The sequence below is a fragment of the Pieris rapae genome, chromosome 18 (genome assembly GCF_905147795.1).
Source record: "Pieris rapae chromosome 18, ilPieRapa1.1, whole genome shotgun sequence".
NCBI classification, from domain to species: domain Eukaryota; kingdom Metazoa; phylum Arthropoda; class Insecta; order Lepidoptera; family Pieridae; genus Pieris; species Pieris rapae.
In genome coordinates, this window is record NC_059526.1 from 214,867 (window position 1) to 230,013 (window position 15,147).

Sequence of the window (15,147 nt, forward strand, 5' to 3'; positions counted from 1 at the left end):
GGAATAACTAAACTATCCTCCAAAAATGAAGAAATTGGATTTAGATTCTACAAAGGCCTTACATATGTATTCACACATTCCCTCGTTCACTCATTCTTAATTTGTAACACTAAATTTTTCTTCTAACTAATTCTAACTAGTTTAAACACGTACCAGGGCCAACACAGGGCAACTAGCGATATATGATTTCTGTCACAAACTATTTGTCATAAATAAAGTTTTTAATATTTATTACTATAATTTAAGAAGTGGGGAATTTTACCAGTAGTAACTGAATAATTGAAGATATGAGAAATAACTTGAAGAACAGTTGGTAAGATAGATAAGATAACTAACTTGGTCACAGCCGACGGCATCCGACGAGATGATGATGATGAAGATGTGTGTCGATGTCAATTCTGATAATCAATGTTCTTGTAATTCTATTCTTCTAATCATATGTCATAATAATATGTACTAATTAACACTTTCTAAGTTTAATGGCCCGCTTATAAATTAATACCAAGTAAAGTTAATTGAATTGAAGAAAAAGAAAATATTAAAAATTATTTTTAAATAATTTGTAAAATCAGTTAAAAAATGGCAGTAAACCAACTTAGTCTTCTCAAATACTCATCTTAAACCTTTTCTTTTTTTTCACTGGATTTTTTAACTATCGTTATTTTGTTAACATAAATACCGAGATAAACCTTTTATATTCATAATCAGGGGTTAAGTATTAATTTCGGATGAAGGTAATGATTTATATTTGTAATGTAGCTATGCTTCTAATCTTTTAAGGGATATGACAATTGTGAGCCTACAATCCAACGAATATTTAAAGATTTTCAAACTAATGTTATTTAATTTAAAAAGTAACCACGAACCTTCGGCTTTGTTGTGCCTTTCATTTCGTTTACGAAATCGCAATTGGTCTCGAACTGGGTCGAGAATCGTGCTAGATGTTCACGGTGTATACTTATTATTGCTCATTAAGCACCGAAAGATTATAGTTTTTTTTTGGCTTCTCTAATGCCCTAATGCCAGTACGTAAGTACAAAGTTACATTAAACGTTTCTTTCAAATATCGAACTTTACTTAAATAATTGACATAATCCGACCGTTAATGATTCTTCAGATGAATGAACACATTTTAGATTTTGTTATTTCACCGGCAGAAGTTTTGTATGATCGATGTTATGCTGTTTATGTTTATGCCTGTTCATTTTTACATAAGAGATGTTATCATGATTCAAAATATTAAATTAGAAACTATTCTTTTTTTATTATGAAATAACAATGCTGTACTGTTGTTGCTAATATGCTTTTTTCGATAAATGGCTAATCCAACACATTTTTTCAATTTTCTTTATAATTCCTAAAGATTGAAAACTTAGGTTTAGGTTCTCTTCTCTTTGGTTTGCCTCCTCGGTTTCGTTTGATCAACGGCCCATACGTTTCGATGTCTATTCATATTTGATTAATGAAATCAAACTTAATGTTGCAGTTTTTATTCAAATTGGCTATTTTATTGTATAAAATAATTGCGGAAATATTTTGAGAAGGACGGTAGGTAATTGAATATACAATTCACACATTCAAGGCTAATAAAATGAAGAGTGAGGTTATTATGGATAATATGTACATCATTTTTTTAAAATTTCTGTGAAATAGATTATGTCCTATTAAATGGCCCATGTGTATGTAAAATGAAAAAGTTTTTGTACGATCCTTTTGTTGCTTACTACTTACTTCGGCGGCTATTGCTGTAAGGCTCTTAGGGTAGTTTGTTCCACTTTCACGAAGTAGTATTTTATCACTTTACTGTAACGTATACTATATTTATAATATACAAAAATAATTATGGCTTGACAATATTAAAATGTTTCCTCAGTACATATTATAAATGAAGAATTTTCCCATGCTTCTAACATATTATTACAATTCACGATTGCTGAGTACTTTTCAATTATTCGTCATTAATATTTAATTAGTAATTGTAAACACAATAGAAATACTTAGTCGTAATAACAGTTTTATTCGTACGTATAATCTTTCGCTATTCCTTGGCGTTTCATTAAACATTTCTGTTCATGTGTCCAACAACATGATGTTCGTTTAATAAACCATACGACTGATTACAAAATCATGCTTGCTCTAAGAAAGTTAATCAACGTAAGTTAATCGGAAGAGGGTGATTTTCTAGATAACCCCGTCCCCTTATAGTAATTTCATCCAAATTAAAAAAAAATGTGTGATTCTTGTTCGCGCACTGTTCATATTCTTATAATTTTGAAAATCTGTTTTAGATTTCGATCTTTGTCTTTTTTAACGACATCAAATCATAAATTTTCAAAATCATCTAAAGTTAAAACTTTGCCATGCATCTTTTATAGTTTGATATAAATATTTAGCATGTTCATTGGCGCGAATACATACTATAAGAGATTGGCAAATCAATGTTGAAATAATAATTTTGTATTGAGAAACGTATATTTATACTCGCCAAGCTTATTAATTTACTAGTCCAGTTTTTTTTCCATTATATATATATAATTCAAATTAGATTATACATCTCTAGTACTTTATTACATTATTCAGTCTAGTCTAGAGGCCGAGAATGTCATTGCCAGCTCTCACCCTTGCCCTATCTAGACGCATGCGCACCATCACGCAAAATGGCGACAGTTTTTCATAAAAGCGTTATTTGAGTTATATTCATATTTTGAAATCTATTCATTGAGTTTTTGTCTGACCTCAAATTGAGGTCGACAAACAGAAAGTTATACGGTTTTTTTATAACAATGTAGAATTGTTGGTTAACCTCAGGTCAAACTCAGTTGTTTTTGGAAAAATCGAAATTCAGTATTGTTTCAGTTTTACGTATACTGTGAGAGAGCGCGGTCGTGTTATATTCAACTATGTAATGGTGAGTTAGTGAATAGTGTATCGTAGTGGTTTATTTCGGAATGCGAAGTGTTTGGTGTCTAGTTAGTGACTGTACTAGTGCATCGCTGTAATTAGATGCTTACAAAATTAATAGCAGCCCCACGTGTCGGAGTAGCTCAATCGTTTTTGTTAAATTGCACAATAGATCGTAATTTTTATCGATTTGCGTCTACAATTTATGTGTTATTATTTACACGTAATGTGACATATGTTCTGTGCAATTTACATGAAAATCTAAAAAAAAAACTACGAAACGACGTAACTGTGTCTAATAAATCGTAAATTGATAAATGTGGTTAATGGCTTTTAATTAAATCGTAATAAATCTTAGAAGTAGCTTAGGAAATCGTTATTAAAATAGCCTTGCTGCGTTATGGTCTTCGTAAGAACATGATATGAGAAAAATTGCAATTTTCTATGCAGAATTAAAGTTATCAAACTCAATCTGAAATCGAAAATAGAAAATGATTTCGTTTTGCATTGGACATCATCTAATTCGTTACCGATAATTTAATTATAATTTTATTCATGAAACAAAAAGGCTTTAAAGATTTAAACTAATAATTTATAGCTAGATAACTTTAATAGGTAGGAATGTATTCAATAAAGGAAAGTCAGTTTTTTGAGCTATATTGTTGCATTGATTCAATAATAATTTACAATTGAAAATAACTTGCAATATTTTCTTCTAGATGTTGATATTTTTCATTAAAATTTAGTTGTGATAGCGTAATAAATGAATTATTTTTATCGCTGTATACACAATCGATTGGACGCATTGTATGAATTATATATTTCATTAACATATTGTTTTCTCTTACTCTGTTTTCTCTTTATAATGTACCAGTAAATCGTGTCGTATTTTCCAATTATTTCAATTTCTAATTAATAGGCATTTTGATTTAAAGACGATCATTTATTCTTTTTTAGAAGATTAAGTCGTGGACACTTTAAATGTAGTTTTATCACTTATAATAATAACGTAAATTTTTATCTGCAACTAAATTAATTAATTAGAGGGAGTCTAAAATTACTATTAAATTAGTTCAAATAGGATTAATGAGATTCATATTCACAAAATAATTTAACCGGAAATGCACAGATTAAACTTAATAATAATAAAAAAACATATCAAGATCCGCTGTTTAGTCATGACATATCATAGAATTACAGGAAAAAGTCGTCTCATTACAAAAAACATATTATTATTAGCATTTAGGAATCATTTATATAATTTCTTACGACACAAATAAAATATATTCTACGATAAACAATTGATTGCATTTACAGTATTGTATTCGCCATTTTTTGGCACTACCTTTCACCTGTGGCAGTCCTCTCTAATATAACAAGTATTAATGTTTGTATAATATACACAGAATTGGTTGAGTTCTAAATAATAAACATAATAATCTTTAAGAATAACCCAATGGGTGAAAAATAAACACCTCGCGTGTTACTTTCCTGTATTTATATGAGAATGATAAACAGATACCAAAACATATTATATATCCAACAATTCACTGGCACGCGACTCACAAACGCTATTTCAAATCATGATGCCAAAGTGTGCATGTTATTGCAAATGGCAGGTACAGATTAATTTTTTTAGATATATCAAAAGCACTGAAATCAACAATTTATAGATTTTATCATAAATCACCTAATTAAGTGATAAAATCTCAAATTTGTTCAGGGTGCTTTTATAATGAAAATAATCCCCTTATTATTTTTCATACAAACATAAGTTTCATACACAAGCACAATGGAGATCAGGATCAGAAGTCCAAGAAGAGATAGGGTCATCCCCAGATTTTGCCGACATAAGAAAATCATTAAAATAAAGATTTTGGTGACTTTCCACTCCTTTTACATGTGTGACTGCCCTCGCTACCGAAGCAAACGCAAGAAGTGGGGGCCTACCATGAGCTCTTATTGCGAGACTAAATAGACAACCTACAACTAAATGGCATCGCTTAATCAGACCATGACGTCGAATAATCAAGTTTATGTATATGTTTCTACTTGACCTTAGCGGTAATCAGATTTCGTTCATTCGATTTGTCTAAACCAAAATTTTACTGTTTCGCCTCCAACTTATAACAGAATAAGAGATTCTAAAAAAGTTACTCTTTGTTGCCTTTGTATCGAAATGTCCAAATAATAGTTTTACACATAAAAATTTCAATATTTAAATTCAAACAATTTCATATAGTAAAAACAATAGGGTGTAAGCACAATGCCTAATATAGTTAATTCTTTATAATTTTTATTGTATGGTTATTGAACAGTTCTATTTTGGGTTGATTTTGAGTTTCGGAAGTATGATTATAATGAAGTTATTAAAAATCGACGGGAGATAAGAGAAAAGATAAGAAAAAAAACGTCAATACCCTTCTACCGACTTATTTCACTTTACGAATTGCATAATCCTGCTGGGAAGTCCACGACAATTTTTTTAATAATGTATTGCTGAGAGGATTCTGAACATGATCCAAGACTGTATCTTGATACATTACTTATTATTATTAGATATATTATTAGATATAGATTATTATTAGATACTTTAGCCGAAGTTTTCACTCCCTGTTCACAAAAATCTATGACTCTTTGATCACATACGCCCCCACCAAACCATCACTGACGCAGGATGTTGGCCACTTGAGCTTTTTTAGACATTTTGAACATGACACAACATGTGAAATGGCGCAAAATCGAAAGAAGTTTAAAATAATATACCTACATGTTCCAAAGTCAAAGTAATTTGTTGAAAAAAAAAAAAGATTTTTTTATGTTACAGTACTTAGGTCAACACTACAAAAATAATTTGTAAACTAAATTGTATTACTCACCTCTGAAGTGTTGTACATTATATACACATAGGTATTTTTCAAATCTGTAGTATGTTAATAATAAGCCATTTGAAAATATTCGAATAATTTAATAAACACTTTATTTAGTTAGTTTTAGCTAGTTAGGTAGAACTACTTTGACGCCATCAAAATATAAAAAGATGCCTAATAATATATTCATATACCTATTATTGGTGCTCCTATTTGCCAGCATGTCTCTTAATTCAGCGAATTAGTTTAAACTGTAAAGAAAATTTATATTATAATATGATAGTTCATTAACATATTTTTAAATTATATTTGTACATTTTTATGCTATATTGAAGTTACTATGATTTTCAAGTTATTTTTATATATTTTGCAAAGGGTTTTTTTTATCAAGAATTCACTTCGATATCAGTGTTTATGTTTGGAAAACATATTTGTGAACAATACTTACCCCATCATATTTATAAGTCATCATAATATAAAACTACAAATATAAAACTGAAATTTTTTAAACACCAAACAAAATTCCTAATTAAATTTGACTTGATTATAATATTGTCTTTTTAAGTTTTTTCGTGTTTTATTTGAGGTATAATATTTTTAGTTACATTAGAGTTAGATATTAAACAGGATTTTTAACAAGAATCGATTAACATTGAAGGAATTTTCATAGTATGTATCATTTAATTATTTGCAATAGTATGCTTGATAAACAATCAAAATTAAATGGACTATAAAATGTAATGGCAGCGGTGGGATTCGAACCCACGCCTCCGAGGAGACTGGTGCCTTAAACCAGCGCCTTAGACCGCTCGGCCACGCTACCTCGAGAGCTCCATTTGAATTTATTACTCAATTCCCACGTCTATTCAGTTATTTTTATTTTTATTAAAACCATTTATATAATGCCAATTCGTTGTTTTATTACCAATCATTATCGTTAAAGTACTTGTTGTAATAAATCAACTTCAATCTTCGCCACAATTTTACTATACACACTTATAAATTAATAATAACTTATATCACATTTGAATGGAAATTATCGTATTTTTTTCCAGGCGCTTTTCGTGATTCTAGTCTTACCACGCCACATCAACGATAAGCAGAAATTGGTTGAAATTCATCATACTTATTAAAAAATAAAGTAACTGTGGAATTATCTTTACTTTAATGATTGCCACATATCTTTTGTAATGAGAGTGACTCGTTTTAATTTCCGGTTAATCCTTTTATCTTTTAATTACAATTATAGATATAAGTATTAATTATGAAATGATGATGACATGATAGGTAAATGATGTTTGTCGATATTTAATCGAAATTCAAAGTCACGTGGTTGGTACTTTGGAATTCTTACAATGTAGAAATTTGGTATTATTACAATGCCAGTGAAGTAAACGAAATGATGATGTACTGGGTGGATTTAAATTTATTTTTATATTTACTTACAGAATTGGTCTAGCTGTAATGTTAAATTATGAGGTTTCGTTATTGAACCTAAAAACATTCTACATATAAACCACTGTTGGGATAGATGTAAGAAAAGAAGTATTTTTTTATTAAGATTGATTACGCAATAGTCCACTAGGCACTAACTCGTATCTGCTCGTGTACACTTAAATACTTTGTACTTCAGCAATCGTACACAGTCAAAGACTCGTCTCTCGAAATGAAAAGGTAAAGTAACGTCGAGTTGTGTAAATAACTAAACAATCGAACTCTTATCTCCCATAATGAAACGGGTATTTGAAAAATGGGCGACTAAGTCCACTTGCACAAAGAAGCGTACGCGTCAGGGCTCTATCTCGACTGCAGTCACTTTACTGTATTTAAAATCGGTACAACCTTTAATTTATGATTTATTCTTAATATTTAAAAAAAACTCACAATAACGACACGGAGTGTTGAGATTTTTTTTATCAATACAGTATTAAATAATAATTAATTAAAAGTGAGACTGCAGATCCAAGAGGGGGTCATAACCCCTATCATATTCTTGTGAAGTCATCGAGTGGTTTTAAAACTTAAAATTTACCTGTACATGGGAAGCCCCTTTACCTGTGACTCAGAGAAATGCTCATGAGTTTTCTTTCTTTAAAGGCATATTAATGTTGTTTGATTTCCGCCTGTAAAACAGCATGTTTTTTACATTGCCTTGAGTGATGTATTAGTAATAATAAATGTGTGAAATAATTTAAACAATGTTATTTCTCAGGCATAATTTCACTTTGAGCTAGACCACGGCAAATTAAAACCTTTTCCTCTCGATCTTTGAAGTCAAATCGGATCGACGTATGACGTGACGTTTAATTTTGAAGCTAAAATCTTTTACTGCGGGGATTCCAATACACCTGGTATCACCAAACAAAAATTATGGATTCTGGTCACGATCATCTGTCGTTGCGGAGGAGGAAAATGCTACGGGAATTACCTTCGATCTAGTATTGTCTTTTCATAAGGCACGTAGCACATTATATTTATTACAAATAATACATTAATCTTTGTGGCCACTTAACTTATCAGTTTATTAGTATAAATAACACAGTTTATATGCGATGTAGAAGAAATATGTTCTTTAGATTTATAACATATGATGTACACATATGTAGCATTTAACTAAGCCTATAAGCTCAAAGGACATACTTTAGTTTTTACTTAGAAAGGGCTCCAAAACATTACAGATAGAATACTAGTAGATGCTAGTAAGCTTTAAGGAATTATTATTCGTAGATCCATGGATAATGGCATAGTAAATATGACTTTTAAATTAGTTATAAGTAGTGATTTCACGTCTATTATTTATTATACTTTTACTTTGATTGTTCTAATCTCGGTACTCCAGTAACTATGTCACGGCTTAGGTTTAGATAATAGTAATACCTAGTACCTACTCGTAACAAACACAGTTGAGTTGTTAGTAAACATCATATGATTTAAAGAAAATGAAATGGGTTCGAGTTTATAAGATGTAGGATTGTCTTGGATATGGCGTTTCAAAAATTTTAAGCAGTTAAATTTAAAGTTTGTATTTAAATTCATTTTACGAATACACCATCAAATATGCTAAATATATAATACCGGTGTGGATATATTATACCTTATGACCAGTTTTTTGACATCAAATTTATATGGTATGTATCTATAAATATAATCTACATCGCTTAGAAAAAGTACAATGATAAAACATCTATCTTATGTTATCGATTTCGTTTGTACCTACATAAATAAAAATCCTAAAAATCATACATCCATAAATGTCTTTAAAAAATTTTTTACAGCTTACGAGAATTTTAAAAGAATATTTTATTTAGTTGATATAGTTCAGATAAATAATTCATAACAGAGCTTTTGCATCAAACGAACGGCTCTGTTGTCTTTATCGTTGATTTATTATTTAAAATAATCCTTACGTAGAACTAAGACTAACTTCTTAAAAAGTTCTTTGATCCTTTGTTTGAAGATTGAAAGTGCAGTTATAATAATAACTGGTGAATACCCATTGAAATAATTCTATTGTTAACTATTTCGTAAGTGGCGATAATGTTTCAAGTACTTGATAATACCAACCTAAACCACACAGTTATATCAATGACAATTAAAGTAATTGTCTTTGGTTGTATTAAATTCAGTAAATCGAGAGAGAAATAGTGATATTAGCATTTTTAAGAGAAATAATAATATGAATATTTATTAATACACAAGTCTTGTGTCAATACATTTGTAACACACCCGCTAATAACCATGTGAACATTATTAATGTGTTATGAAGAATATATTTTATATAAGTAAGGATACGATTTATAATAAATGGGTTGAGCCTAGTGCTGAAGCGTATGATTATGAGGTTGGCGAGTTTGGTTAGAAATAAAACAAAGGGTTAAGCATAGTCACGGTATGTACAATATCAACAAGGCTTTTTTACACAAAGCCTTGAAGCAGGTCAAGACATATTTCATATTAGTATCGTATCCTTAAAAACGATTGATAAGTTTGACTCATTACGAAACTATCTATTTAAACGGAGATTTATTTCAATTTTGTGAATACAGCATTTATACTAATCGTGTAATCTTTATTCACAAACACAAATGGCAACGTTGATAGATTGTGTTGTGACGCCCAGACTACGTATTTGGGTATAACTTAGTCCAATAGCAATAGCATAAATCACGACAAGAAATTTATTGGTAAATGTTATCGTATAAAAATCGTACGAAACTACCTAGGATATGAAAATTTACATGATAATAATTGTTATCGAATAGAAGCTTTTAAAAAATAATTTAAATAATACAAACAAAATAATAGAACATAAATATAAAATAGTTCTCTCGGTGTCTAACCAAGGACTTGCGATGCTCAACTCAAGCCACTGAGTCACAAAGCCGGTTTGTAATGAACTTAGATGAACCGGAAAATAGTTCTTTTAATCGCACAATCTAAGAATTATCTATTATCGTTTAGATATCAATAAAATATTCAATCGTAAAGGTCAAGGCCCTTAAGGTTAACGACCCACGGCCTACCTTAACTTGCCATCTGCATAAAATCTAGACATCTGGCAGCCCTGATTTTTCGGATGATTAAAAATTCACACGCGCTTGGGGCCGAACCAGTCGCGGCAGACAACCCTCCTTTATCAACCATTGAGCTACTCTTCACCTGATTTTAAGACACGCCGCACACCTTACTAACAGTCAGTATTTACATGGAGGTGAAATCGGACGGACGCGAGTGTCGGTGAGAGATGTAACTGTTTTCGCTCAACATAGATTGCATGGGGTAATTTGGCCAGTGTATATACCTTGTAAATATTTTTTTTAAGTGTTTGTTAAAATCCTGTGATATTAGTTATAAGAAGAAACGACGCTGCAAGTAAGTTTTTTTTTATTTTACTAAATTATTTTGTCGATCATTTAGCAAATTAAAGCGTAATAAATTGACAAGATATTTTAAATGTTATTTCTAGCTTTTATATATTTTAGAAAATAGTTTAGCATCGGCTTATAATTTTTTACTAAGTTAAACTCAGCAACAATTTCGTTATCTATTAAATTTCGTCAATTTCAAATTCGTCGTAACTTGAAAACAATATTAAAAGAAAAAAAATACCTCAGGTACTCCGATGTTAGGGTTGCTCCAATTATCAGTTCTGTTTTTTTTATTTAACTTGGCCTGTCCTGTATAAGTTTAAAAAGTTTTAGTTGACATGAATAGTTTGTAACATATGTAGTTTTTCTATTTTGTTTATACTAGTTCACAGTTTTAGCAAATAACAAATAAAATATACAATGTGTGGGACGCAATACAAATCAGATAAAGACAGTAATCCCGGTTTTAATATCATTTATAATATAGTTAGTATTCTGCATGCTCTTGCTTTAGGTATTAGTCTACCATTTTAAATTTGTTATTTACAAGATATTATTATTTTTTTATATTATTATTACCCTTTGATCATTATAATATTATGATCCGTCTCATAATATTATAATTATCAAAGGGACAGCCCTGACTCCAATACAATGGAATAAAGGTTTTTTGAAAGTCTCATTCATGTTTGAAAAATGTTTGATAATAAAAATGTTTAGAATACGAAGAATGTTCTCACATACCTCTATTTGCTTTGAATTTAGTTTTATGTTCCATCGCCGATTATTAAATATCCTCTCAAGGCCACGATTTCTTTTTAAATAAAAAAAATTGATAGAGTACGAAAACATCCCATACAGAATTTATAAGTATGTTTTATCAACCCTTAAAATTACCATGTATATGCCTTTGCGCGTGCGAAGTCGCTTAGCTGTCATAGTGACAATGAAAAAATCCAAATGTAAATAATTTTTGTTAATGTAATGTCTCAGTACTTATGTAATTATAAAAAAAAACTTAAAGCGTGACATAAATACGCCACATTCTAATAATTTATTATGTACTAGATGACCTGGTGAACAATTTTTTTAAAGCTGACCAAAGAGATTGAACCTCATAAATACCTTTATGACAACCAAGCAACATTTTTGTATTCCTATGAAATATTAGATGTCATTTAAAACAAAACTTATTGGAGATTTCAATTTGCTGTCATTATTATATTACGCCTTCACACAGTTCACACAATTTAAATATTTTCCCACTTCCACAAACATTTAAAATGATAATTAGTCAGAGTCGGCCATTTACAAGTTTAAGCGAGAAAAACCAACAGCGTCAAATAGAATAATAATTCATTATATATGTGCAGATAAATGAAGACTATTTAGCCATTAAACTTGTGATATACAGGAATTAACTGACCTACATTATTTCTCACTTTTGGGACTTCGTTCGGTAATGTAGTTCACAGGCTGAATGCTATCGCTCGTAATTTCATTATCTCAGTTGTATGTATTATTGAACAATATTTATTTTAAGAATTAATTACTATCATCACCTACTAGGTGATCAGTTTTCTGCGTGTGTAATGTGTGATAACACTCTAAATCCATATTCTAGAAAATATAGAATTCTTGAACACATTGTACAACAATATGTTAATTAATTCCATAGAAAATTATATATTCACAATCAAGTTAGACAATGGACCGATATTTTTTTATTAGGAAATGTATTGAACACCTGATTTTACAAGTTAGTTAAATAAAATTGTATCCATTTACATATCAAAAGCAATTTAGATAAATTTTATTATGTTTTTACATAGCACGTAACAATTAACTTGGCAATATTTTCCACGTAGGCTTTGAAAATGTGGACTTTCCTTTTCACACTGATTTTAAGTGCCCATTAAATGTTAAGTGTCTCATTGAAAATGTTTTATAACCTAGTAAAATTACAATAATATAGGCAAATTAAATAAAAACAGAAAACGGATTTCCAAGCCTAATTTTCAATGTTAGGTTAAACCCTCGCTCAAGACTTTTGTATAGTTTTGATAAATATTAATAGTGGATTTTTCAAATTAGAAATGTCTGATGAAAAGTGTTTTATTTAAAATTAAATTTATTTTTTGTAAACTAAATTGTACATTTTTGTATTGATCTGCTATAATAAAGATTTCACAATTTGTTGCACATATTTTGCGCTATCGACATAACAAATCTTGAGTTTTTTAACTTTCTCCCTTATAGGCGTAAATAGAGGATGTACCCGATACATTTCTGGATCTGTTTTATGGACTTTTATTTCACTGTAGTTAGTATGGGATAGTTATCGTTATCGATAGGATGTATGCTCGCATTTGTTAACATTCAGCTCAACTATGTCGTGTAATAGGATAAAGATTAGTCTGCAAGTTCTTAGTTGTTCGAAGTTAGGCAGCCTAATGTTCATAATATTAATATAGATCATTTTCTGGCTTTTTGTTATCGATCCTCTCGTTCGGAACTATCGGGAACCGAATGGGATTACACATAATCAAATAAACAAATGATGAATGTGCAAGATCTAAAAAGTTACTACCGACATCCTAATCTAAGGCTACTATTGAAATGTTTTCGAGGTTTGAAATTTTTGAAAAGATGTCGAACGAAATTTGGATTTAAACATTAGTGGATTTGGATTTAGATATGAGTAGATAAGAAGACTTTATAGGTAAAAATTGCATGCAATTGATTTTTTATGTGTCCCTGATCAATGCCGATATATAGATAATACTGACAAGACATATGTCTGTTAACGTCAAAAATTACTTTCTTATCGAAATATTCAAGTGATTAATGAATCACGCCATTGAAATACATTTTACACTGTCAGTCAGTCTCAGACAAATTGATTTGATAACGACAAAATTCCAACATTAAAATAAAAGTATGCTTTTTAAATTAAATATATTTTAATAATATCTTCAGGTGAATTAACGATAAAATTCGATAAAAACAGTAATAAAATACACTACTGTAAAACGCAATAAATAATGCTTCATCATCTTTATAATCTAAAAAGTGTTAGTAACTTGCAATAGTAGAGCAATATTTTGCAAATTCCTCACATTCTTGAGGATGTTTAAAGTAGTGTGAAAGTTAAAACTTTAAATTACCATCAAATACAAATGCACAATGCAGTGGTATAGAAATTATGCATAAACTGTTGTCACCTTTCCTCAACAAGGAACCGTGCACTAGTAATAAAAAACTGAACGAAGGTATTACGTAACATATATCGCTATTAATATACTACAGTAACTTCGACTTTGATAAATCAGAATGCAATTTAGTTATGGAGATATCTAGTTGAGCCTGCATGAAAATAATAAGGCATGTTAAAGTTTAGATTAGTTTTATTTAATCGCTTATTCGAGTGTACTGCATCTTCCCATAGCAACAACCGCCCTGTGCGCGAGAGTTATCTTCTTACAACAAACTAATGTCTATGAAACGTAACGCCGAGCATTAGTCTCGTTGTAACATTAGTTATTTAAACATTTAAACGAATTTAAGAAATCATAATGTAAAACCAGATTACATGTAATAAAATAAATGTCTTTCCTTTTGTCTTTTGTTAAAGGAAAACGTGAATTGCTCATAAATCATTTAAAAATATACACGTTACTAAAAATATTTCATTAGTATTTTATGAACAAATTTTCTTTAATTATAATACCTAATAAGATGTCATTAAATCTGCCTACTTGTTACAATTTACATCATGTGTTATTAGAAGTCAAGAAAAGGAATATGTTGTATTCATATCAATAATTAATTTGTCTAAGTATTTAGGATAACTTTAATCCTGTATAAATGTACTTAATAATCCAACATTTAGATAACGCGTGCACTCACGTGTTTCCATATTAAAAAAAACCTTAATTGGTCAATTTTCTAGATAAATTACTTTGCATAACAGAGATAGAAATACTTTTATCAGTATTTCTAAAAGTAGCGCAATATTAAACGATTTCATTATGGCAGAATTAGACATGCGATATGGAGTTCAAAAACGTAATAATTTGATGTCGTATGAACTAACCAAGCTTTTAGAGGAAATTGAAATAATTTTGCAAAGAGAGATAACCGTTGATCAATCTAATAAGAATCGGCATCGTTGCTGGATAAAAAAGTGATAATCATAATATGTTCATGTCTGTACATGTCAAGCTTTTTGACCAATTCGAATTTTTTTTATTCGAGTATTCCTTGAAGAGAGAGGTTTTTGTAGAGAGTAAAATTGGAAAAAATTGAAACTCTATGGGGTAGCATAGTAAAAGTTCTATAAATATCATTAAGGCGAAACGAAGTTCGCGGGGGCAGCTAGTACTCAGTAAATACATATTTATGGAATATTACACTGCGCGTTTTATAATTATACATTGTAAGTCATATCAATTAGTCAATTCTTATAAATTATTTGAAGTGATAAAATATGACAATATTAAAATATA

General features: G+C 29.7%; 1 protein-coding gene and 1 non-coding gene across 4 annotated transcripts in view; one reads left to right on the top strand and one right to left on the bottom strand.

Annotated features, from left to right (window-relative positions):
• The first annotated feature begins 2,887 nt into the window (after positions 1-2,887).
• The window catches only part of LOC110999597 (solute carrier family 41 member 1), a 35,452-nt gene continuing 23,192 nt past the window's right edge, over positions 2,888-15,147 (top strand). Inside the window, exon 1 of one of the 3 annotated variants that reach the window (XM_022268732.2) lies at positions 2,888-2,908. The gene's annotated coding sequence lies outside the window, so the exon portion shown is untranslated. Of the gene's footprint in view, positions 2,909-10,424; positions 10,644-15,147 lie in introns of those variants that run through there. The other 2 variants (XM_022268730.2, XM_045632033.1) reach the window with 2 other exon arrangements.
• Positions 6,513-6,594, bottom strand: Trnal-aag. Its single transcript has one exon. It is a non-coding gene; the product is annotated as a tRNA-Leu (tRNA).